At 37.1% G+C, this 24,774-nt stretch overlaps 1 pseudogene; it reads left to right on the top strand.

Moving 5' to 3' along the window:
- Positions 1-9,676: 9,676 nt before the first annotated feature.
- Positions 9,677-11,484, top strand: LOC101419773 (translin pseudogene; annotated as a pseudogene).
- Positions 11,485-24,774: the final 13,290 nt, after the last annotated feature.

A 24,774-nucleotide genomic window follows, 5' to 3' on the forward strand; every position in this document is an offset into this window, starting at 1 on the left:
CTAGGTAATGCGATTATAACATAAATACATGAGGTAAGTGTAAAAGAAAATTGAGAAATTCTATTTTCTGAAGTTTGATAAGAAAATAGAATATTCTTAAACAATAGCTTGACAGCAGAGTGATGGTCATCATTTCACAGTAATCTTCTCATCCACAGCTTTTTATGCACTAATTCCTTAGTAAAGCCATGGAATTTTTCTGAAATAGAGAGTAATATAAATTGAATAAATAAACACAAAACAACCAAATCTAAGTATATTTTATTTTCAATATATACTTAATGATCCCACATTAGTCACAAAATTAATTTTACCTATTACATATCTTTTTACTTCTATATAATTTGAAATTAGCCTGGAAAAATTACCTATGGGTTTCAAATTGCTGCAGGTTTATCAGTTATCCCACTTTGTTATTTGCTATATTACTGGCTTTAAAATAATGATTGCCTTCATTAGAATAATAAAATTTAATTTCATGCTCAGTCAAGGCCAAGTGTTCTAAATATGTAAAGCTACCTACCAACACATTACCCCTAGTATATGTACTTACCATATCTATCAATTATCAACTATCTGTCTATCTATCTATCTATCTATCTATCTATCTATCTATCTATCTCTAGCTATTGTATATAATATTGTTTTTATGTTCCTGTGTGTGTGCGATTATAGTAATTTATTAATAGATGTATTTTCTAGTTTATTGTAATACTATACTAATAATCAAATGTAATAGTGAACAAAACAGCTAAAAATATCATTAAGAGGTAGAACAAAAGATACATCTATAGATGAGATTGTAGGGCAAGGCCAAAGTTGTAGACTGAAATGACTTCAAATATGAATATAGAATCATGAAAAATCTATTAGAGGACAATTCCTTCTATCTGCACTTGGAGTCAGGCTTGTGTTCAGAATCTTAGCACAACAGACTTTTCCCTGAAGAAAATGAAAATAAATAATTGAGTAGGGAGGGATTTTTTGAGTGGGTATGTTACAAAATGGCTCTGGTTTCTGGGCTTCTAGGTTCTTGGCTTATGTTGCATAAAAGAATTTAAGGACATGCCATAGGGTAGGGCAAGGGAGTAAAGAGTTTATTTTAAAAAGAAAAAAGTACACAATCCATGATGAGGCACTGATGGCAGGGGAACTGCACGATGAGTTACAAGTGTGGGGCAGCAGGTCAGCCCTTTTAAAGAAGTCTTTCCTCCTCCCCCTTCAAGATTTTATGGGTAGTGTCCAAGCTGTTGGCTGCTCTGACTGGTTGCCTGACCTGTCAGTTCTCAGGGGGCCAATGGTGAGGACTTTTGAGGATATGTAGGGCTTTCCCTCTGGTTCCAAATGATACTCTCACTGCCAGACCTCACAGTGTCCTTCCAGCAGCCTGCCTCTCAGGAGATTTCCAGACCTGGTGTCATGGCCTTGTGGTCTGTCATGTTGTCTACAGGGCCAGCTGCCTTCCCCCTTTCACTACACTAGCCTCCCTCAGGTACTTAGATTCTTTATCACTTGTACTTTATGGAACTCTCAGATGTTCTCTCCACCCTTTCCCTCCGATTAATTTTGACCTTTTACAGCTTTCACATGTAATATGCTCCAGTTATCATTTCCTTCTAAAGCCCCAAATTACAGGAAACCCATAATCATAGCACAATATTTTCCTACACAAGAAAATAAATTTTAGGATCATGAGGTTAATGATATATGCACAAATGCAAATATATCTTCAGCTTTACATGTAAAAATGAAAAATCATTTCATCAAAATGAAGAAAACTATAAAAATACTTTAATTCAATAAACACAGAATAGTGCATGAAGAATGTATATTTATATAGGAAGAGAAGGAAGAAAGGGTTCAAAGTGCAAAGACAAAGGAATAATGAAAAAAACAATAAATTTCTCAGACTTTATAAAGATAAGGTTTGGAAAAAAAATCAAATGCAGGAGAGGCTACTGCAGGGTCTAAAGATGACAGTCTGCACCTTTCTGAGGCCTTTTATACATGCCAGGCTGGGTGGTTAAACTGGTACAAGGTGATGCTCAACACTCCTGCCCCTGCAGCAAATTCTGAGCCAACAAAGCAATGCACATTTTCCCAATGGGAGGTAGAACTGCTTTAGTGGAAAAATATGTCAGGGCTCTGGCAACTCTGGAGGTGGCAGGAGTGGACACACTCTACAGTTACTGCCCAAGTTCCTCACTGTGAGGTGCCTACTCCTCAGGAGGTGGTGCTGGTCCTGGACCAGGCAGCCTGAATGCCAGGACTTACACTGCACTCAGCACTGGAACCATGGCCACTGGTGCCTAAAATGACCAATGGGCCCCACCCACACGTGACCTCACTGTTGTGGTCAGTGTGTCCACTCACAGCCCCCAGCATCACTTAGTGTGCACTTGCCCCTGAGAGGCTCCAGGATTTATCACCTGGGCTCCTGCACCTAAGAGCCCCAGGAACGTCTGGATCCCCCATTTAGCCCTTTTACCTGAGCTGAAGCAGAGGAACTTGGCCCCACTTTAGTCACGTTGTGAGGGAATGAGGTCAGGGACCAGGTGAGGTGGTTCATCCTCCCTGTCGAACACAACACGCTCACACTCAATTGCCCTCCTCCCTGTCCTGGATGGGGCACAGGGAGGTCTTAGTAACTGTCATTTCCCTTCTTCCCTGGCTGTGCTCAGGCCTTAGAGGGTGGAGATGCTGGATTCTGAACCTCCTCAGTCCTGTGAGCCTCTTCCTGCTCCTTTAGGGCTGTACCAGGGCCTGAAGCCCCAGCTTAGGGGACCCCTTTGCCCAGTGGTGCTGTGGAATTCTTCCACAGGGATTCTACTGCCCTCCACTCCATCTATCTATGGCTTAATAACCAAAACCACACTACCTGCCTGAAGGCCCTGCCTCTCCTTTTTCTTTCCCTGGTTACTCTTTGTGTTGCTCTTATGACCCTTTGGGGAGCTGCTTCCCATTGCTCAGCTCCTGGGTCCTGCCCCCCTGGCCTGCCTCATTGAAGGTGGCTGACACCTCCCTGTTATTTCCACCCTAGAGGTGGATATGCTGGTGGAGCTTTCTTACAGTTTCCTACACTGACATCCCTGGGACAACAAATGGGACAGGGGGAACTTTAATTAGCAAAGGCCCTCTTTTATGCACACTTTGAAGACTGACCCAGACAGGATCATCTCACCCACATCCTGCCACTGTGTCATGTCTTATAGTCAAGTGTCTAACACATTTACCTTTAGGCTATAGACTGATGAACAGTTTTCCGTATCATGGGGTTTTACTGTTTGGGGAGTCTCCTTCAGATAATCACTATCATGCTTCCCGCAGCCCAGAAAAAATTTAGCATAGGCTCATCTATATCACCATCCTGCCAGTTTTTCTGTTCATTGTGGGCAAAAATATACTGTAGCAGAGGGTCAGTAGTTAATTTTCCCAAACTGTATCTCTCTGCCTTGGAATTTGTGTTTGCAATGTCCTCTCTTCAAACAAATGTTCCAACCAAGCCACAAATGATCTTCTCCTGACTTCTGCCAATATCTGTCTTTTATCATCCATGTGTTGCTCTCAGATAAAGTCCTCATCATCAGTTTGGTTTGTAACAATGCCATCAGTAGTTGTTCATTGAATGAGAACAGGCTGAACCTGGGGCCTGCAAACAAGCCAAATCTGGCGAAGCTCCCCACAAGGGGGCCCCAGGCTCTCCTCTGGAGTCATTTGGGACCCTTGAGCCCCCTTGGGGGTCAGGTCATTGTGGGGCAGCCTATAGACATCCAGGAATCAGGGAATAGCTTCCCTACCATTCCTAGAACTTACCTTTCTCATCTCTACCCTTATCTGCTGCATTAATTCAACCCTGTAAACAGGGATACTGCTTACATCCCACTTGTCCCCACATGGCCAGGGGAAGGCCAGTTTCTCAGTCAGCTTATCACCTCCCAGGGAACCAGGACAGCCCTGCAAAAATGAACTGCCAAGCCATTAATCACTCACTATGCCATGGTGTGCTTTTTGGTAATCCAGCTGACTATACCAAGCTGTCATTCAAAAAGAAAGACACCTAAAGAAATGCCAACCAATTCCAAAACAGGTGTCAGTGTCACCAGCAGAAGCACATCTCACACAATACTGGATGGAGCAATGTTTTACTGACATGGAGAGAAGATAGAGCAAGCTCATCTTCACTGGTGGGCCTCAGTTCCCCATAGCCAGCATGTCTCAATCTGGCCATTGTGGAGAGATGTACATGGAGCATCCCTTATTGTGTTTGCATGTCCCAGGGGAAGAATTCCATCCCTTCCCCTCCAGGGGCAGATATATTAGGGTGTGAACTGGATGGGATAATATATGCCCATCAGAACCAGACTATCTCCAGAGAATATTTACATATGTTTGGGGCAAAAGGGGAAGAGATGTACCCGCAATCCAATTATTTATTAGGGCATTACATTTTATCCTGCCAGGTTTATACATCAGGTTCTGAGCACAGGAGATATCTATGGCTTCCATGGAAAGGAGGCAGGCTGTGCTAAGACTGTCCCCTACCACATGTTCCCCTATAAAAATGTTTTTCATCATGCAGAAAACTTGAATGACTTGAGAATAGCATGCGATTTTTCAAGCAGATCACATGGAGAGAGGCAAACACCCAAAGGATATTCTATATTCAGGACCAGGATTTTATAGACAACTTTTCAATGAGGAAGGCAGCTTTACCACAGATCTCAGTACTATAATTTTCTTATGTTCTTATTCTGAAATTATGCTCAATTCTTAACAATTATTTTTTGATGTAAGCATTTATATTAAAAGTGAATGGAAAAATTCAATTTGAATTGGATTCTCTAACTCAAGAGTGTCAACATTCTCTTCCTGGGTATCAGTATCCAGTACCATGAAATTCTATCAAATGTATAGGTACTGTTAAAGTAATAATCCATATGTTGTTGTGGATTTTTAGTTTAGCTCTGATATAGATCCTTGCATATAAAGGAGGTTATGGTTTGGGCTATCCATGGAACTGGGGGAAGGTTGGGGGAAGAAGAAGGTGAAATATGGGGATTTGTAGGACTGTGGTTAAAATTACAATGGTGGGAATGTACTTTAGGCAAATATGACTTGTTCACAAAGAACATCAGACTTTGCAAGACTTGAAGCTCCTGGAAAGTTGAGATATCCATGAGGAAGGATTCTGTGGACATATTGAAGTTGTCCATGTCTTCCAATATGTTGCAATCTCCTATAAACCAAATTATAACATGATAAACTCTGCTAAAATCTAAATGGAGAAGGTTCTCATATCTTGGTATCAATATATGTCTTTTCATCAGGAATGCAGCTTAGCAGAATTGGACAAAAGACAATATTTAGAAATGAATGAATGAATGTTATTTCCCTTTTCATTTCACTTCCAATTTTTTCCCAAAGTGTTGATTTCTAAATTCATAGGATCAGATATTATGAGTTTATTAAATGATTTAATATAAAATCAACATGCATAAACATTTCCATTATTGATTCACAATTATGCTAATATAAGCAAAATATGTTTTCATATCTACCTGGACACATGCAGTGATTATTTTCTCACTTTCTTTATTAGTGAATCTTCATTACAGACAGGCTCAGTAGGAGCCTCTGCATCAGCACCCTTGTTTGCACAGCCTACCACTATTCCTGGTGCTTTTTATTACCAATTGACTAGGAAGATTGCGGATATCTCTCATTATTTGGGATGGGTGACTAAGAATCTCTCCCTATAACAATTAATCAATGATTTTGAGGTTTATCTGAGACTAATTAATCTAAAGGGGGCCAGATTATGTCTCACTATCCTTTCATTTTAGTTGTAATATAAGAGAGCTATGTCATTTCAGTTGCAATGTGAGACATCTGTGTCATTTCAGTTGTAATATAAAACATCCGTGTGAGCCCTTTCTGTCCTCCTTTGCCCCACAACCCATAAACAATTTTATTCGATTAGATGATAATCAATTCCATCTTTTTGTTGCAGTGCATACCAGAGTTCCTTTGTTGTCTTTCTAGTTCACCTTCTCACCTGTACATAATATCTAAAGTAAGCTTCCACATCTTATTACTCTTCCTCAATGAACCCTCCCTTCAATCAAGCATGAACATTGATGAGTTACTGGTGCAGGGCTTCAGGGGTGGGGATATGTGGGATAGGGCACACCTGGGGCATGCTTCTGTGTTATATGAAACTCTCATCTTGTCATGATGCTATCTCAGGGGGTGGAGACCCACACAGTAAACATGAAAATGTTAAACTCCTAATCTGGGTAGTCCTGCCATGTTCTCAGTTAGAGGGCCAAGAATCTCTTGAGAACTTAGGCAGTGCCTAATAAAAGAAAAGTCCTCAATATATCAAGTCCTCAATTTTATTGCATGTAACTATGAATATTATTCTTCAAAACTTTCAACTTAATGTTTTCCAAAGGTTCTGAAGGAAGAAGGGGGAAGAATAGGAAAGATGGAACAAAGGGCATTTTCAGGGCATTCTGATTGTTCTGCATGATCTTGCAATGATGATACAGTCAGTTTTAAAGTTTGCTAAAACCTATAAAAGTGTATATTTAATAATGTTAACCATAATGTAAACCATTCACCCTGGTTAGTAGCAGTGCTTCAATATTTGTACATCAATTGTAACAAATGTATCATACACATGCAAAATACTATTAATAAGGGAGAATGGCAGAAGGAAAGAGATTGGGTACATGGGAATCCCCTATATTTTCTATTTGATTATCTGTAACCTAAAGCTTCTTTGAAGATAAAACAAAAAATGACCCTGGAACATATGGAAGAAATTGTCACTGTACAAAAAAGATAACAGAACTCACAGTGATGAAAGACACAATGAAAAAATTATGATGTGTACTTCTGTGCTGCTTTTTTGGCTTTAAGGAAAGAAATTCATTTCAATGCAAATTCAGAAACATATTTCCATTGCGTTTATTTTCATAGTCTGTAATTTCTCTTTTATCTTCCTTTATCTCCTCTACTTTATCCACAAAATTCTTTCCTAAATTAGGCTTTGAATATATCTTGCAAAATCTTATAATGTTCATGTAGTGGTTTGGAGTTGTATGTACCCTACAAAAAGCCTTCTAAACCTGAATCCATTCCTATGGGTGGGAAGCCATTGTGAGTAGGTCATTTTGATGAGGTTTATTGTGGGGCTCACTTAAAAAAGGATGAGTCTTAATCCTATTGCTGGAGTCCTTTATAAGCAGAATGAAATATTTACAGAAATGGAAAGCCACAGAATGAGTAGCTAGAAGCTGGACATCAATGGAACCTGGAGGGGAAGAGAGAGATCAGGAGACACTGACATGTGCCAAGTCAAGTACAAGCTAAAAGTCAAGGATCACCGGGATCCAGCTCCAGAACACCATAGTTTTCAGGGAGAAAGCATCACCGTGGAGATGTATTTAGGCATTTTCCTAACCTCTACAGTGAGCAAATAAATTCCCTTTGCTTAACCTGACTCATTTCATGGCATTTGCTTGATCAACATAGGAAATAAAACAGTTGTTTTTCACATTTTATTATTTAACCCATTTGGTTTTCATTTTGCATATGTTTTGGCATACGAACATAATTTAACTTTTCCCAACATGTGTACCATGTTCTGGTAATATTTCCTGAGATATCTATATATTCCCACTGTAATGTCTTACTGTATCTTTTTTAAAAAAATTATTCCTATGATGTCTCTATTATGTTGCATTTTTTACTTGTCTATTTTTGCTTTATGTCATAATGTTTACTTACTAATATTTTATAGCAAGACTTAGTGTCTGTTATAGAAATCCTTCTAAAGATTTTCTAAGAATTGTTTATGCTGTTTGGTTCTCACATGAATTTTAGGGCAAAATTTTCAATTTGTACAAAATTAAATCTGTAGAGATTTTTATTCAGGTTTCATTTAATAAATATATATAGTTAGTATGTTTTATTATTGAGTTTAATTTCCATAAATATGGTCTAATATTCAATTAATAGAACAATTTAATATATTAAATTTATTTATTATTTATTTATTGTTGGTGGGAATATAAAATTCTGTAGCCATCATGGAAAATATTTGGCATTTATCATTAAATTAAGTATAATTTTACTAAAAGATCTTGCAATCCCACTTGTAGGTTTACACCCCAAATCATGAAATGCACGTAATCAGTTATTTGCACACCAATATTAATAGTGCCATTATTCACAATTGTCAAAAGATAGACAGCATCCATGTGTCCATTAACTGTAGAATGGATACATAAAGTGGGCTAATACATAAAACTGAATATAAATAAATGAAGTATTGATTCATGCTGCAGAATGGATGTGTATTGAAGATATCATGTTTAGTGAAGTAAGTCAGACACAAAAGGACAAAGATTGTATAAACTCTGCATTATGAAATAATTAGAATATGGAAACTCATAAAGTCAGAAATTAAAGTATGATTTACCAGGGTCCAGGGTGTTTTATGGAATGAGGAATTAATGAATACTTGGTACAGAACTTCTGTTTGAGGTGATGGAAAATTTCTGTGATGGATGGTGATGATGGCAATGCAGCATTGTGAATTTAATTATCATCACTATATTGTAACAAAGGGATCACAGTAATGCAAAATGTTAATGATAGGTAAAACTGCTTGTAGGGGGTGTTTCTAGGAACTCGTTCTTTCTGCATGGTTTTTTTCTGTAAGCAGTTGCAAACAAATGCTTAATGGGAGTTCCACTTTCCATAGATGTTCATAGCAACATTATTCACAATTGCTAAAAGATGGATACAGTGCAGATGTCCATGTTACTAAGCTGTAAGAAGAAATGATGTTGTGTAGCATATGACAATTTAGATGAAACTGGAGGACATTATGTTAAGTGATGCAAACCAGGAAGAAAAGCATAAATACTGTAAGATTTATCTACTATGGACTAAATATAATGAGCATACTTATGAGTTAATAGCTAGGATATAAATCACCAAGGAATTGAATGTAGTTAGAGAATGGAAAGCTGAAGTTTAATCTGTGCTGAATTGGTAAAAATTTGTTTGTAAGTGTTTGGAAATAAATAGAAATAGTGAAAACACATCATAGAATTTGGAATGAGTACCTCTAACATATGGGTGGTTTTTGAATAATGAAAATGCTCTTATAGTGATTGAAAGAATGAAGGCACAACTCAGTGATTTTTCCAAATACCATTGATTGTATACTTTAGATAAATTATATGGTTTATGAACAAAAAGTAATAGTGTGGGCTAGGGGAAAAATACAGCAAGTGTAAGATATGGACTATAGTTAATAGTAATAGATTGATGATGCTTTTTCATAATTCATTACAAATGTTCACAATAATGCAGGTATTTGTGGTAGAGTAACTTATGGGTGCCCTGTGTGATGTTATGTATGTTTGTTTTGTAAGTTCACAGTTTTTACTGTACACTTGCTTATGTATATTCATATGTGAAAGATATACAATAAATTGTTTTTAAATTTTTAAAAAATGACTGTTTACAATGTTCACATATAAAGTTGAGGGTCGTGGTGTAGAGCTCAGTGAACACTTGAGTGGTTTAGCTACTGAGTGCACTGTTTGTCTCGGAATTTACTCTGTTGGCCACCTTCCTTGCTTGGGTTGATTGTTTTATGGTTAACGCCAAGTCTGTGATTGAAATCTTCGTGGAGCTGCAGGACTTTTAGGCCGCTGCGCAGCATATTCGAGAGAAAATCCGAAGACTTGCAGAGTTTAGAACAAACAGCTCCAGAGATTCTAGCACTACTGCAAGGGATTCATCAGGGTGCCGGGATGCTAGACCATTCAAAGAGGTGTTTGAAAGCTGAGAATATTTTGGTACAGTAAAAACACATCTAACATCTCTGAAGACCAAGTTTCCTAATGATCAGTACTTCAGGTTTCATGATCACTGCAGGTTGTGTTGCAATGCTTGGTCTCGGCAGCATTTGTTGTGTTTTTGGAATCAGAAACACTCGTGACTCCAGAAGTGGTTACCGAAATTTTTGGGATTGAGCTAGATGGGGAGAAAAGATTTCATCTGGATGTAGAAGACTATCTCTAAGGAGTTTTAATTCTTCCTAGTGAGCTATCAGTGCTGTCAGTCAACAGCGTGATGCTGGAGACTACTCGCCGCCCCTCCTCATTTCCACCTTCATCAAGAGCTGGATTCCGGTTTCTGCCATCTCAACCTGAAGAACCATTCACTGAGGAAGTGCTATGATGGCTTTAAGTATGATGTGAAGAAAGTAGAAGCAGCTGTCTATGATCTCTTTTTTTTTTGCCTCTTTATTTTTATTTATTATTTATTTATTTAATATTACATTCAAAAAATATGAGGTCCCCATATACCCGCCACCCTCCTCACCCCACTCCTCCCCCATAACAACAATCTCCTCCATCATCATGAGACATTCATTGCATTTGGTGAATACATCTCTGAGCACCACTGCACCTCATGGTCAATGGTATAGCCCACACTTTCCCACATTCCACTCAGTGGGCCATGGGAGGACATAAAATGTCTGGTAACTGTCCCTGCAGCACCACCCAGGACAACTCCAAGTCCCGAAAACACCCCCACATCTCATCTCTTCCTCCCGCTCTCTACCCCCAGCAGCCACCATGGCCACTTTCTCCACACCAATGCCACATTTTCTTCAATTATTAATCACAATAGTTCATGAATAGAATACCAGTAAGTCCACTCTAATCCATACTCTATTCCTCCATCCTGTGGACCTTAGAATGGTTGTGTCCACTCCACATCTATATCAAGAGGGGGCTTAGATTCCATGTGGATGCTGGATGCAATTCTCCTGCTTTCAGTTGCAGGCAGTCTTGGCTCCCTGGTGTGGTGGTTGACCTTCTTCACCTCCATGTTAGCTGAGTGGGGTAAGTCCATTAAACCAGAGTGTAGGAGTTGCAAATCTGTTGAGGCTCAGGGCCTGGCTATCCCATGGACAGTCCAGAGATTCAGGTCCCCTGAGTATACATTAAACCCCAGCACCAATTACAGTTCCAGTAAATATAACAGGAGAGACTTGTGGACAAAGATCACATCTAAGTCCAGCTCCATCACACAGAAACACAAACTCCAAAGTAGGGCTAACTGAGATGGCACTGAACTCCATCTGCCATGACCATAGAACCTGTGGGTCTCTGTAGCCCTCAGGAGAAGCAATACCTGGGGTTGTATCTACTTTATCTGTCTCTGGGACTCTGCTCAGGTGTGCATAATGGCAACCCCTCTGATAACCTCCTGGCTCTTTTTGGAAACTCATAACCATACATACTCATTTGTCCTTTCCATTTCTCCCTTTTCTTCAGGTCAAAAAGCATTTTTAACTCCTGGTATTATATGTAGACTGAGATATTCTGCTGGTCCGAGTTGACCTGTGGCTTCAACAAGGAAACGGCTGCTCCTTGTGTAGAAAAATAAGCAGAAGGCTTTCTCCTTTTCTCTGGCTTTGTTTACCTCAATGGTTGACAGTGAGGGTGCCTCCTATGGTAGGATGCCCATTGCTAAATACTGGCTCTCGTTTGTGTGGTGTAAGTACCAGGAGAGAAACATTTTCTTGGGGAGTGAAAACCGAAGGAAAGAATTCTCTTTGTTGTTTCAGTGGACTTGCACTGTATTCCAGTGTATTTCAGTTGTCAAAAACATTTAAATGTCAATCTCTGGGTAAAGTCCTTTAGCTAACCTTGACTGTTAATGTGCTGATTGGAACGTTTATTGCCTTGTTTGTAATTCTTCCACATCTGACCTTTGATGTTTTCTATTTCCTAAGTTAGCTGTCTGTACTCAGGCATAACCTGAATACAGTATAAAAATAGGTATTTAGGAGGATGGTTGCCAAGCCAATACCAAATACAATATTATTATATTTTTCCTTGTTTATTTTAAGCCTTATGAGTAAATCAGATATAGAAAGTTTTTGCAAGGGAGTTACAGCCCTAAGGCCTTCAGAATATAAAATATTTAAACTGTGCAATGCAGCTCAACAGATTATTTTGGGAAATTTTTGTATGAAGAAATTTAATAGTGTCTTGTTATTGAATCTATTTTAAGGAAACACTTTATCAGGTGGGGAGGATGACTGAATATATTGTCATTTCTACTTTACGATGTTGTCCTTACATTCTGCTATTGCAGCCAACTTATCTTAAAAATCATCTTCATCCATATATGGACTAACACTTCATGTGATATGTTTCTAAGCTATGAGACCTTTTATTCCAGCAGCTAGGTAGATGATTTTTCATGGTAGAATAAAGACACCCACATAACTTAATTAGCAATACCCTGTCTAGTATGTTCTTAAAGAAAATTGTGTTTTGTATGGAAGAAAAATAGAATCTTCATTTTTTTGTTGTTTTGTTTTGTTTTTAACTTAGTTGGATTTTTTAATGTTTTTAGAATAAGACATTTCAGATTGTTAATGGTTATCACAATAGAAATATTCAAGTTTTAAATTTACAATTTCAGGCATGTCATTTAAGTCTTGCTGGTTTTCCCCAGAACTCCTCCCCATCCCTTATTTCTCAGGTAGTTATAAGAACACTCAAGGTAACATTACTGTTGAATTGAAATGATTAAGACAGTGATTTAATCCACAGTCATTTGTAGCTCACTTCAAGGAAATTGCTATTGTTTCCATATTAATACGAAATATTTCATGCCTGGTACCCAGTTTTGACTCCATGTTTGTATAATACAATATGTGGCATTGCCATCAGAGCTTTTTATCTCAGGCCAACTTAAAGGATGAGTAATTTTTCCATCTTAAGAGAAGAAGTAGAAATTAGGTGCAAGTTGCTAGGCATTGTTGGATTTTTTAACAATTTTGTTGACTTTTTTTCCTGCAGAAATGTTTGCATAAAAAAGAGTTTTAGGTTCCTCAAAGTGCCCAGGATGGTCACCAAAAATGAGCAGTGAGAGCACTGTCTGGATTGTACATCAAAGCCTTGTCACAGATGTAGTAAGACATATGGATTAGCTCCAAAGCCATTTCCTTTACCTCTAAACTGATTTTGCCTGAGAATATGGTGGATGTTGTAAATTTCAGTTTTAACAAATACATTTTTTTAAAGATTTATTTATTTGTTTTTCTCCACCCACCCTGTTGTCTGCTCTCTGTATCCATTCACTCTGTGTTCTTCTGTGTCTGCTTGTATTCTCATTAGGTGGCTCCAGGAACCAATTCTGGGACCTTCCAGAGTGGGAGAGAGGTGATTGCTCTCTTGCACCACCTCAGCTCCCTGGTCTACTGTGTCTTCTTATTTTCTGTCCTCTGCGTCTCTTGCTGCATCATCTTGCTAAATCAGCTCTCCACATCAGCTGGCACACCTGCACTGGAGGCATTCCTGAGTGGGGTGGCACTCCCGCGCGGGGCAACTTTCCTGCGCTGGATGGCATTCCCATGCAAGGCAGCACTCTTTTGTGGGACAGCATTCCCGCATTAGCCGGCACTTTGCATGGGCCAGCTTGCCATGCAGGCCAGTTTGCCCTCACCAAGAGGCCCTTGGGCATCAAGCCCTGGACCTCCTATATGGTAAATGGGAGCCCAACTGCTTGAGCCACATCTGTTTCCCTTAACAAATGCATTTTAATTGGAGGAGCACATTCTGGTCTTGTCATTCTATTTGAGAATTTAGAAGTGTTATACATATTCAGCTGTCATTGTTGCTGGCTTGTAAACAATAAACAATTGTCAGAGTCTGTTAAAAAAAGGAAAGTACAATTGATAGTAGCTTAAATTCTAAGAAGAAATAAAGATCTTTTGCGTAGATAACACAGTTAATACAAATTTCAGTATTATATTATTCATGTTTGTAACTCTACTTTTTATTTCGTACAAGATATAGAATACAATTACTTAAGAAATAAACTTAATTCTATTTAATTGAGCATACAAAAATATAACGAGATAATATATAATATCAACCTAAAGAAGGGGCTCAGAGGGATATAGGAACAGAGTTTTTTGTAACTGAAGATAATTTATTTCAGATGTTTCTTATAGATTTAGCATGTTAAATATAAGCCTGATGGTAAACCACAAATACGTTATCTAAAATAAAAACAGAAAGGAAAATGAGAAGGGTATCAATCTGTTTCACTACAAATGGTCAACTATACAAAAAACAAAAAGGTGCAGTGGAGAAATGAGGGACCAAAAGTTACAACACATGCAAGAAACAAAGAACAAGTTGCAAAGTAAGTCCTGCCTTGTTACTTTTGTTACTTTTACTTTACTTGTTACTTGTTACAGTTACTTTAATGTAAGTGGATTAATTCTCCTATCAAAATACTCATATTAACAGAACAGATACAAAGTGTGATTCAACTACATTTTACGAGGAACTCCCCATATATGCAAATATACAAATGGGATGAAAGTGAAAGTTTGGAAAATTCTATTCTGTGCAAAAAGTAATGAAGAAAGATCTGGGGTGGATAAATTTATATCAGAAAAAGAGACTAAGTCAAAAACTTTTATGAGACAAAGAAGCATATTATATTTTAATAAAATCTACAACCAAAAAAATAAAACAATTACAAGTATGTATTCACATAATAGCAGAGTATCAATATAAAATATACAAACATTAAAATTTGAAGAAATAGTTCTACAATAATTATTGAAGACTTCAATTTGCCATTTTCAATACTGGATAGAATACGTAATGGTAAGATAAACAAGGAAACAAGAGGATTAGAACAATACAGAAAATGAACTAGAATGAACAGTCTTATTTAGAGCAACATAACCCTAATTTGAAAGTCAGATAAGGACATGACAAGAAAAGAAAACTACTGACCAATATTCTTATGAATATAAAATGTAAAAATACTCAGTAAAATACTAGCAAATCAACACAAGAATAAACTAAAGGGAATGCATGCCATGACCAAGTCTTATTTATTCCAGTAATAGAAGGGTGGTTCAACTTAAAATTAATCACTGTAAATACAAAACCATTATAAAATGAAGAAAAAACATCTTGTGAGCACCTCATTGTAAACAGAAAAGACATTTGGCAACATCTAACACATTTAATGATGGAAATACACCGGAGAATAGCAATGGATGGCAACGTCCTCAATATGATAATGGATACATATGAGAAATGTATGTGCGATTACCAGTGTTCTCAATTGCTAAAGACCAAAAGCCTTCCCCTTGAGTTCAGGTACAATACAGGATGCTTGATTTCACCTCTTGTGTTCAACATTGTACTGGAAATCCTTGCAAGAGCAATTTGGCAAAAAGAAACAAAAGGTGTCAAAATTGGGAAGAAAAGTACAACTACCTCCATTTACAGATTACATGATTAAAGACAAATTCCAAAATGATGCCAAAGAGTACTAATACTTCAAATAAACAAATTCAACAAATTTGCAGGGTATAAGCTACCAGGTATGTTTTATACACCAGCAAAGAATATTTTGAAATTAAAATTAGAAACTTACATACACAATAGCTCCTGAGAATGAAATATCTATAAACAAATTTCACTGAAGAGGTAAAGGAGTTTACACTGAATACTACAAATTACTGCTGAAAGAAATTAAAGGAGACAAAAATAAATGGTCAGACATGTGTTCAAGCAAAGGAAGTAATAATATTATTAATATGTCAACACTATACAAAACAATCTGCAGATTCAAAAATTACCCATCAAAATTCTATCATCCCATTTTGCAAAAGTGGAAATGTCCTTTTAATTCATGTGGCATTTATGTGTGGCTCTGGAGACAAATGCCTTGTGCAAAACAGATGAAAGTTAAAGTTCTTTTACTTAATGATTTCAAAACTTACTACAGATTGAGAGGTGAAGAATTTTCTTGTTTGTTTATTTCTTTTTTATTAGTTATTGAAATAATGAAAATGCTCTCATGATTATTGAAGTGATGAATGCACAACTATATGATTGTACGCTTTGGGTGAATTGAATGCTTTATTAATATGAAACAATAAAACTGACTTGCTTAAAACAAAAAAATTAAAAAAAAATTTACTATAAAGGCACATTAATCAAAACCAGTTTGGTTCTTGTGTAAAGAAATATAGATGGAACTTAGCCTAGTATTATAGGGTGCCCAAGTGTTACCTTCTGAGAGTCGCCTTGTTGCTCCAGTAGGTTTGTTGTAAATTTTCTGGAGACTTTCAGTATCTATAATGATGTCACCTATAAATAGCAATAGTTTCACTCCTTCCTTTACAATTTTTATACTTTTTATTTCTTTTTCTCACCTAAGTGCTCTAGCTTGAATTTCCAGCACTACACTGAATAACACTGGTGACATCAGTCAACCTTGTTTCGCTCCATACTTTAGAGAGAAAGCTTTCAGTCTTTCACCACTGAGTATGAGATTGGCTGTGAGCTTTTCATATATGTCCATTATTGTGTTGAGGAACTTTTTTCCTATTCCTAGCTTTCAAAGTACAGTCTATGTATTTTGATCAGGGTGTTTAATCCATTAATCTTCAGTGGTATTAATGTAAAGATGATATTTACTTCATCCATTTTCTCCTTTAGTTTTTATATGTTGTATCTGTTTTTTAAAGATTTATTTATTTATTTCTCTCCCCTCCCCCCCCAGTTGTCTGTTCTCTGTGTCTATTTGCTGCGTCGTCTTTGTCCACTTCTGTTGTTGTGAGCGGCATGGGAATCTGTGTTTCTTTTTGCTGCGTCATCTTGTTGTGTCACTTCGTGTGGGCGGCGCCATTCCTGGGCAGGCTGCACTTTCTTCCGCGCTGGGAGGCTCTCCTTATGGGGCTCACTCCTTGCGCGTGGGGTTCCCCTACAGGGGGACACCCCTGTGTGGCAGGGCACTGCTTGCGCGCATCAGCACTGTGCATGGGCCAGCTCCACACGGGTCAGGGAGGCCTGGGGTTTGAACCTGGGACCTCCCATATGGTAGAAGGATGCCCAAACCACTGGGCCAAGTCCTCTGCCTATATGTTGTATCTTATTTTTGTCCTTCTTTTTACCCTTTTAATTACCTTTACTTGTGATCTTCATTTCTACTCTCTCCTTTAAGTCTCTCTCTCATTTTCTTTCTTTTCAACCTGCTGAATCCCTTAATATTTCTTGGAGGACAGGACATTTTTTTGGCATTCTTTCTCAGTTTCTGATCATCTGTGAATATTTAAAACTTTTCCTCATTTTTGAAGGATAATTTTGTTAAATAAAGATTCCATGGCTTGGCTATATTTAGTAGTAATACTTTGATGATTTCATAGTTTGTAACAAAGATTTCACAACAGTGCAAGGAATAGGTGGTGGGAGCTCTGTATAATGATATGCATGTTAGTTTTGTAAGTTCATAGCTTTTACTGTACACTTCTCATTTATGTATGTGCATGTGCATGTACATGATGTATTTAAATAAATTTTTAAAAAATATTCTTGGCTGGCAGTTTCCTCTTTCAAGGTCTTAAATATATAATACAACTAACTTCTTGTCTCCATGATTTCTGAAAAAGAGAAATCATGGTCCCCTTTATATAATGGATTGCTTTGCTCTTGCTGCTTTCAGGATTCTCTCTTTACCTTTGGCATTTAACATTTGAATTAGGATGTGCCTCAGAGTAGGCCTACTAGGATTTATTCTCTTCAGAGTACATTGCACTTTTTGAACTTGTATAGTTTATCTTTCATAAGTGTTTGGAAATTTTTAGCCATTATTTCTTCAAATATTGTTTCTGTCCCTTTTCCCATCTCTTCTATTCCTGGGAACCCATGTGTTCCCAGGAATATGTTTGTGAGCGTCACACTGTCATTCAATTCACTGAGGGCCTCTTCCTCATTTTTTCCCATTATTTTCTGTATATCTTCTTCTGTCTATAACATTTCAAATGTCCTATTTTCCAGTTTGCTGATTCTTCTGCCAGTTCATATATGTCGTTGTATGTCTCTGGAGTATTTTTAATCCCATCCATTGTGCCATTCATTCAATTAGTTCATCATGCTACTTCTCACACATTCAATTCTTTATGGTCACCCAATATTTTCTTAATATCCTTTAGCGCTTTAGTTGTATTTTCCTTCATCTCCTTGAATTGATTTAAATTTGTTTGTACATCTTTGATTAGTTGTTCCAAATACTGTTTTCTCCAAATTTTTATGACTTTTTTTTTGGAAAAAAAATTGATTGATATATATTAATAAAGCATATAATTCATCTAAAGTGTACAATCAATGTTTTTGTTATAATCACATAGTGGAGCATTCATCACTTCAATCATTATTAGAGCATTTTCATTATTTCAATAATAATAATGGACAAAAAAAATTTCTATCTCTCCATCTCTCTATGCTTCTCCTGCTGTACATAGCTGCAATTTCTGGTTATTCTTGCACATTTATTTATTTAAAAGTTTTATTGCAATATATTCACATATGCTATCATCTATCCAAAGTATACAATCAATGGCTTTTAGTGTAATAACAATGTTGTGGATTCATCACTACAAAAATTTTTAAAGCAATTTCATTACTCCAAAAAGAAAAAAATCCACGTCCCTTAGCAGTTCTTTCCCAGTCCTAAATAACCACTTATTTCATCTTTCTAAATTGATTTATATTTATATTTTATATAAATGGAGTCTTATAATATGTAAGGCTTTGTGTTTGGTTTCTTTCTCTTAGCATAATGTATTTTTTGTCTGATATTAACTTCTTATAGTATTAACATACATTTGTTTTGTTTCAAAGGAAAACATTCTTATATATGAAATTTTATTCATATTCATATATCACAAGTAGTGTTACTATGCTATACAATTCCATGTTATATTTTTTAGCTTTCCTTATAATAATATACATGACCTTAGAATTTTCCTTTAAACCACTTTTATGCCCACGTAATAGTACTGACAGATACATATATTATGTTGGACTTTCATCCTTTCTACTCATTTCCAAAGATTAACACACATCTTTTGTACCAAATATGCACAATTTAACCCTCAGCTTTCCATTCTCTAACCTTGTTCTATTCCCTGGTGACCCATATTCAAGTTAACTCCATGAGATTAGTAAATATATTTAGTTCATAGTAGTGCACTCATAAAGTTTTTCTCCTCTTGTGTCTTGCTTGCTTTATTCAACATAATGTTCTCCAGATTCATCTATGTTGTCATATGCTTTTCAACTTCATTTCTTCTTACAGCTGCTTAATATTTCATTATGTGGATACACCACTGCTTGTTTATTCATTCATCATTTGACAGACAACTAGGTTGTTTCCAACTTTTGACAATTGTGAATAATGCCTCTATGAACATTGGTTTGCAGATGTCTGTTCATGTCACTGCTCTTCTGGGTATATATGCAGTAGTTATATTGCCATGTCACATTGCAAATCTCTACCTGAACTTCTTTAGGAAATGCCAAACAGCCCTCTACTGTGGCTGTAGCATTCTACATTCCCACCAACAGTGAACAAGTGTTCCAATCTCTCCACATCCTCTCCAACATTCATATTTCTCTGTCTTTTTAGTGGTGGCCAATCTAATAGGTATAAGATATTTCTCATTGTAACTTTGGTTTGCATTTCCTTAATCACTAGTGATGTTGAACATTTTTTTCATATTTTTACCATTTGTATTTCTTCTTTGGACAAATGTCTATTTAAGTCTTTTGCCCATTTTTAAATTGGGTTGTTTGTCTCTTTATTATTGAGTTGTAGCTCCTCTTTATATATCCTGGATATTAAACCCTTATTGGATATGTGATTTCCAAATATTTTCTCCAATTTAGTCAGCTACCTTTCCACCTTTTTGACAAAGTCCTGTGAGATACAAAAGTGTTTAATTTTGAGGAGGTCCCATTTATCTATTTTTTTGTTCTGTTGTTTGTGCTTTGGGTGTAAGGTCCAAGAAACCACCAAATGCCACAAGGTCTTTAAGGTATGTCCCTTCATTTTCTTCTAGTAATTTTATGGTCCTGGCTTTTGATATTTAGGTCATTGATCCATTTTGAGTTGATTCTTGTATAGGGAGTGAGATTTAATTTATTCCTTAACTGGATCATAACTCCTTATTTCTTAGTATGGCTTATTTATTTATTCATTTGCTTATCTCTAGGCATCTGATTATCTTGAATTTATTCTGAAGGTCAGTTTCTTTCTCTTGTCTAGGGTTTTGTTGGTGATTGCTTTGTGTTAATCTTCTTCTCTGATATTGATTCAACTTATTCTAGACCTTTGGAATTACCCATTTAATTGTTAAGATTTATTCACCTCTTCTACATCTGATTCTTTCTCTGGATATTCAGTTGAATTTTTAATATTGCTCTGTTCATGTATTTATTTCAACTCCAGGAGAAAAATTCCTTTACTTTCTTCTTTATGTGGTATCCTAATAAGTTCTGTTTGTTTCTGTTTTACCACTTTTAAAAAACATCTTTCATTGTCTCTAGGTGGTTTTGTGTGGAGAGCAAATTCTGTGAAAAGCCGCCCAGAGGACTTTCCCTGTCAGTAATTCTCAGCCAAAACAGGGCCAGAAACCCAGAAAGGGGATACAGAACAGTTCCAAATGGCCCTGGAGTGAAGTTCAGAAAAGATGCCACAAAACCCTTTTGTTGGCTTCCTGACGCTGCACTTCTCGGATATGCCCAGGTGAACATGCTCTTTGTCAAGTTCTTCCCACAGCTCTAAGGAAGCAGTGCCCCTTTAAGCCTCCTTTGGCTCTGCCCCTGTCAGTAGTGGGCTTGAAGTTGATACAATGACTGTAGTTCCCTTTCCAGGGCAGGCTAAAACAGAGGTTCACAGCTGGGATCCAGCAGTTTAAATTTGTCCATCAAAACCATGATCATTCCTCAGTTGTGCCCCACCCCTTCTTGGAGAGGAGTCCCTCCAAATCCCTCTGTCTGCAGCAGTCATCCAGGGACCAGCTCTGAGGCTGCTTGACTTGAGGGTGAGGTATGGGCACCAGCAGCCATGTGGAGCGAGTTACTTAAAGTTTTTGTTTTACCACAGTTTCTCAGTCTCTTCAATGTGCTTTTCCCTGGATGCTGTAGAGAATGCCCCTGGCCTCCAGAGCTCCAGGACAGTTGTTTCATACAGTTTCTGCCTATGAACTGGCTGTTCTTGGGGGAGGCGTGAGTCCTGTAGCTCCCTACTCTACATCTTCCCCAGAAGTCTGACTTGAGTTTTCGTGTTTAATTACATATTTCTTCTTGTGATAAATAGAGGCAAATATCAGAATTATTGCTCTTATCCTTCTGAAATTTTTACCCAGTGTGGTAGAGGAATTTATTTGCTTCAGGTTTCTGTAAGAATTATTTCAACCAATGTTTGTATTTGTTAGAAAATCATCAAGACAGATATTTGATTAAAGGGAATGGATTTTTCCATTTGTAATTATTCTTTGTAAATATCTTAACAAAGAAAAACATGGAAATAATAATTTAGCATAGATTGCTTTAATTTTTATCATTTTAATGAGTTTTGGCTGTGCCTAATGAAGCAAGCTAGTAAAATAGGAAATTAATAGACGAATCTGGATCCTGTCAGAAAGTCCATGTGGACATCAGAAATCCCCAAGATTCTGCTATCCAGAACAAAGACTCCTTCCTGGGAGCAAGGAAAAGAAGCCCAGATATTCCCTAGGAACTTTATCATTGGGTCCTCACTAAGGGATTGATGGGTGGGGTAATCAATCAAAACAGCCAACAGCTGGAACACCTCCCCTGCTATTAGCAAAGGGGTGGAATAATTAACAATTTAAAAGCCAGGCACAGACCTGAGTGGGGGCTCTCACCCTTCTCTCATGTCTTGCCCTCTGTGCACCACTCTTGCCATTTTCCCTCTGCCATGTGGCCATGCAAGTAATCCTGGGGATTTATAGTCTATAATGGGGAATTGTAGCTTGTAAATCAGCCCTCTTCATCACTTTTCACCCCCTTCTTCTCTACCTGGAACCCCTGCTCTGTTATTTTCTCCCATTTCTTTTCCTTCCCTATCTGAATAAATTACTGGCCTAACTCACCCAGCGTGCTTTTGAAATACATTTCTGCAACATAGCCAAGAACCTAGATAAAATCAGGTAACACTAAGATCAGCTTATGGTTGCAAAAGGAGGCAACTCATCATTATATTTGAATTTATCCCAGTGTCCCTTCCCTGGTATAAGTGGAAGGAGAGTCAGCCTCCCCCAGAGTCAGTGCAATAATATGTTTAAGGAAGTTTCTCTGCAGATGATCATTAACACCTGTCAGATTTGGTAGGGCAGCAGAGGTCATGTCATTGAGTTTCATTTTACATTTTGGAAAATAAACCAAATGAATTTGTAGCTTCCTCATTTCATTTTTTAAAAATTTTAAATTGACATTTTAATTTATTTATAATCTTAACCCTCGTTTCAAATTGTAAGGCTGTATAAAGAAATGACCAGGACTCCGGTCTCCTTCAACATACTGCACAGCATTCCACAGGGTATACTTTGATTTTTTTCAAACTTGATTTACAACTCATTTGAGTAAAATATTGAGGTATACAGAGGGTGTGTGTTGTGGGAAACTGGCTTACCTATTTGTTATTGTAAATGTTACACCTGTTAAATGTAGCTGTTGTTAGATGTTGCAGTTGTTCCCTGTTATTGTAAATGATGTTGCAGTTCAGATAGCAAACATCTGCTTGGTAGTTTCCCAATAAATGTGATGGGAAAACTAGGGTTGAGGCTCTCAGTTCCAGAAGCTGTGAGTCCCCTGGTCCCAGGTTTGTCTCCCCTCTTGTGTCTCTACCTTTATTTCTGCATTGCCTCCCCTTTGAGCCAACCTGCTGAATGTAGCAGGTATGGATCTGAAAATAGGATACTCTTGAAGTCAACTGTGTACTTGGGTTGCATAGCAAGAAGGGGGAAAATACATCCAGTTTAGTGGAAAAGGCCTAGAATTCCATTCTGCCCAGGCCATTTTGTAGCAACACCCTGGCTAAGTCATTACCTCTTAGAGATTATTGCAATCACAAATGAAATGGGTTCTGGTAGAATTAGATGAATGACTTAACACCCCTCCTGTCAAGTGAATAGAAATCCTTTTGGCATTGAGTAATGAGAAAGCTGAAGTAAGAATGCCCTTTCCTCCTCTCTCTGTGTGTCCTTCATGTCATGCTCAGCATTCCTTCCCTGAACTTAACACTTTCCTGTCAAGTCTAGAGTCAGTGATTGAGGAACATTTAACCAAGATGCTCCCGGGCTACCTCAGCTGACCTAGGTTCAGGCATGGGGAGTGATAAAAGATTTTTCATTCCTGACGTAAGTACAATTCAGACATGCAGTCCACTTATTTCTCAGATGATGTATGAATTTAAAATAAGACTTGGAAGAATGATACTTTTATTAAATACTTAATTCAGTAAGTATGACAGGTAAAAGCAATTCATTCAAAATTGCAAGTTATATATTGTTGTAGGAAAAGTGATTTCATAGTCCAGTGAGCATGAGAAGCCAATTGCATGACAATAGTTTTTTCAAAAAGAGAAAGAATTTATTGCAAGGTGCCAAGAGTGGAGACAGGTCTGTTTCCCCAAATCTAAAGAGTTTAGGATTTTCATGGATGGAGATAGTGTTCTTGGTCAATATGCTGGGTTATATTATAGTTCTGGTTAATAGGGAGTGCATAAGCAACTGCCCCAACAGCCCTTGAAGACTGACTAAAGCCTGCTGGGAGCAAGCATTTGGCTGTGGGTTACAATTGAAAATTGCTCAGTTAACAGAAGATAATAAGTAAATAAATGAAAATAAGCTAATATGACATTTACAGTTACAGGTAAAACTGCTGTAGTCAGTGGTTGCAATCCAATGGGAAGTAGAGGCCTTCTCCAAGGACACAAGGGAGGGTCCCTAAGAGGAAATGGACTAACTAGGAGAGGTTTCTTTATCTAGTCATATGTATTTGAGTGGAAGGGAATTGTGCCAATTTTATAGATGTAACTACTAAGCATTTGTTGATGAATGAAGCAATCAGGGTTTGATTAGCCAATCTACAACACATAATATATATGTGTTATAGATTGGTAGATAGATCAGTATACATAAATAGATAGACATAAATAGAGATGTGTATATTGATATTGCATGCAGAAAATACATTGCTTTTTATATATCAATAAATGGTTATTACATGCCTTCAATTCTGAATTACTAACAATTGAAAGAAACTTTTTGATTTACTAAAATCTTTTCAGTAAAAATACAAATCATATATCTATATGATATTTTTCCCTTTTAAAAACAAAAATATGACAATTCAGTTAGTGGAAGATGAGCATAATTTTATCATTCTCTAGACAATTGATTAATGCAGTTATGTAGAATTTTATATCTATTGCATGCAAGCTAACCTGGTATACACTTGTCCTATTGCTGATTTGGCCAGGGAGAGTATGTGACCCGCCCATTGCTTTACAAGTCCTGATTGGTTGGTTGGGATACTTTGAAATCATATCATGAAAACATGCATTTTACTGCTATTTTTATTATTCTATTAAATAATAAAAAGCCAACATAAAATTTCACTTGTTTAAACATTTTATAATGAATATTAAAAATGTGCAGCAAGTAATAGCAGATATTATAATAACACCTGGCTTCTCAGAACCTTCCTGTATTAAATCCTAACAATTTAAATACATTCCAAAATTCTTAATGGTCTTAAGTGGAAGGACTTATTGGATACATAAAACCAAAGACTGTTCCTCACACTGAATGTTAAA

Source organism: Dasypus novemcinctus, chromosome 20 (genome assembly GCF_030445035.2).
Source record: "Dasypus novemcinctus isolate mDasNov1 chromosome 20, mDasNov1.1.hap2, whole genome shotgun sequence".
NCBI classification, from domain to species: domain Eukaryota; kingdom Metazoa; phylum Chordata; class Mammalia; order Cingulata; family Dasypodidae; genus Dasypus; species Dasypus novemcinctus.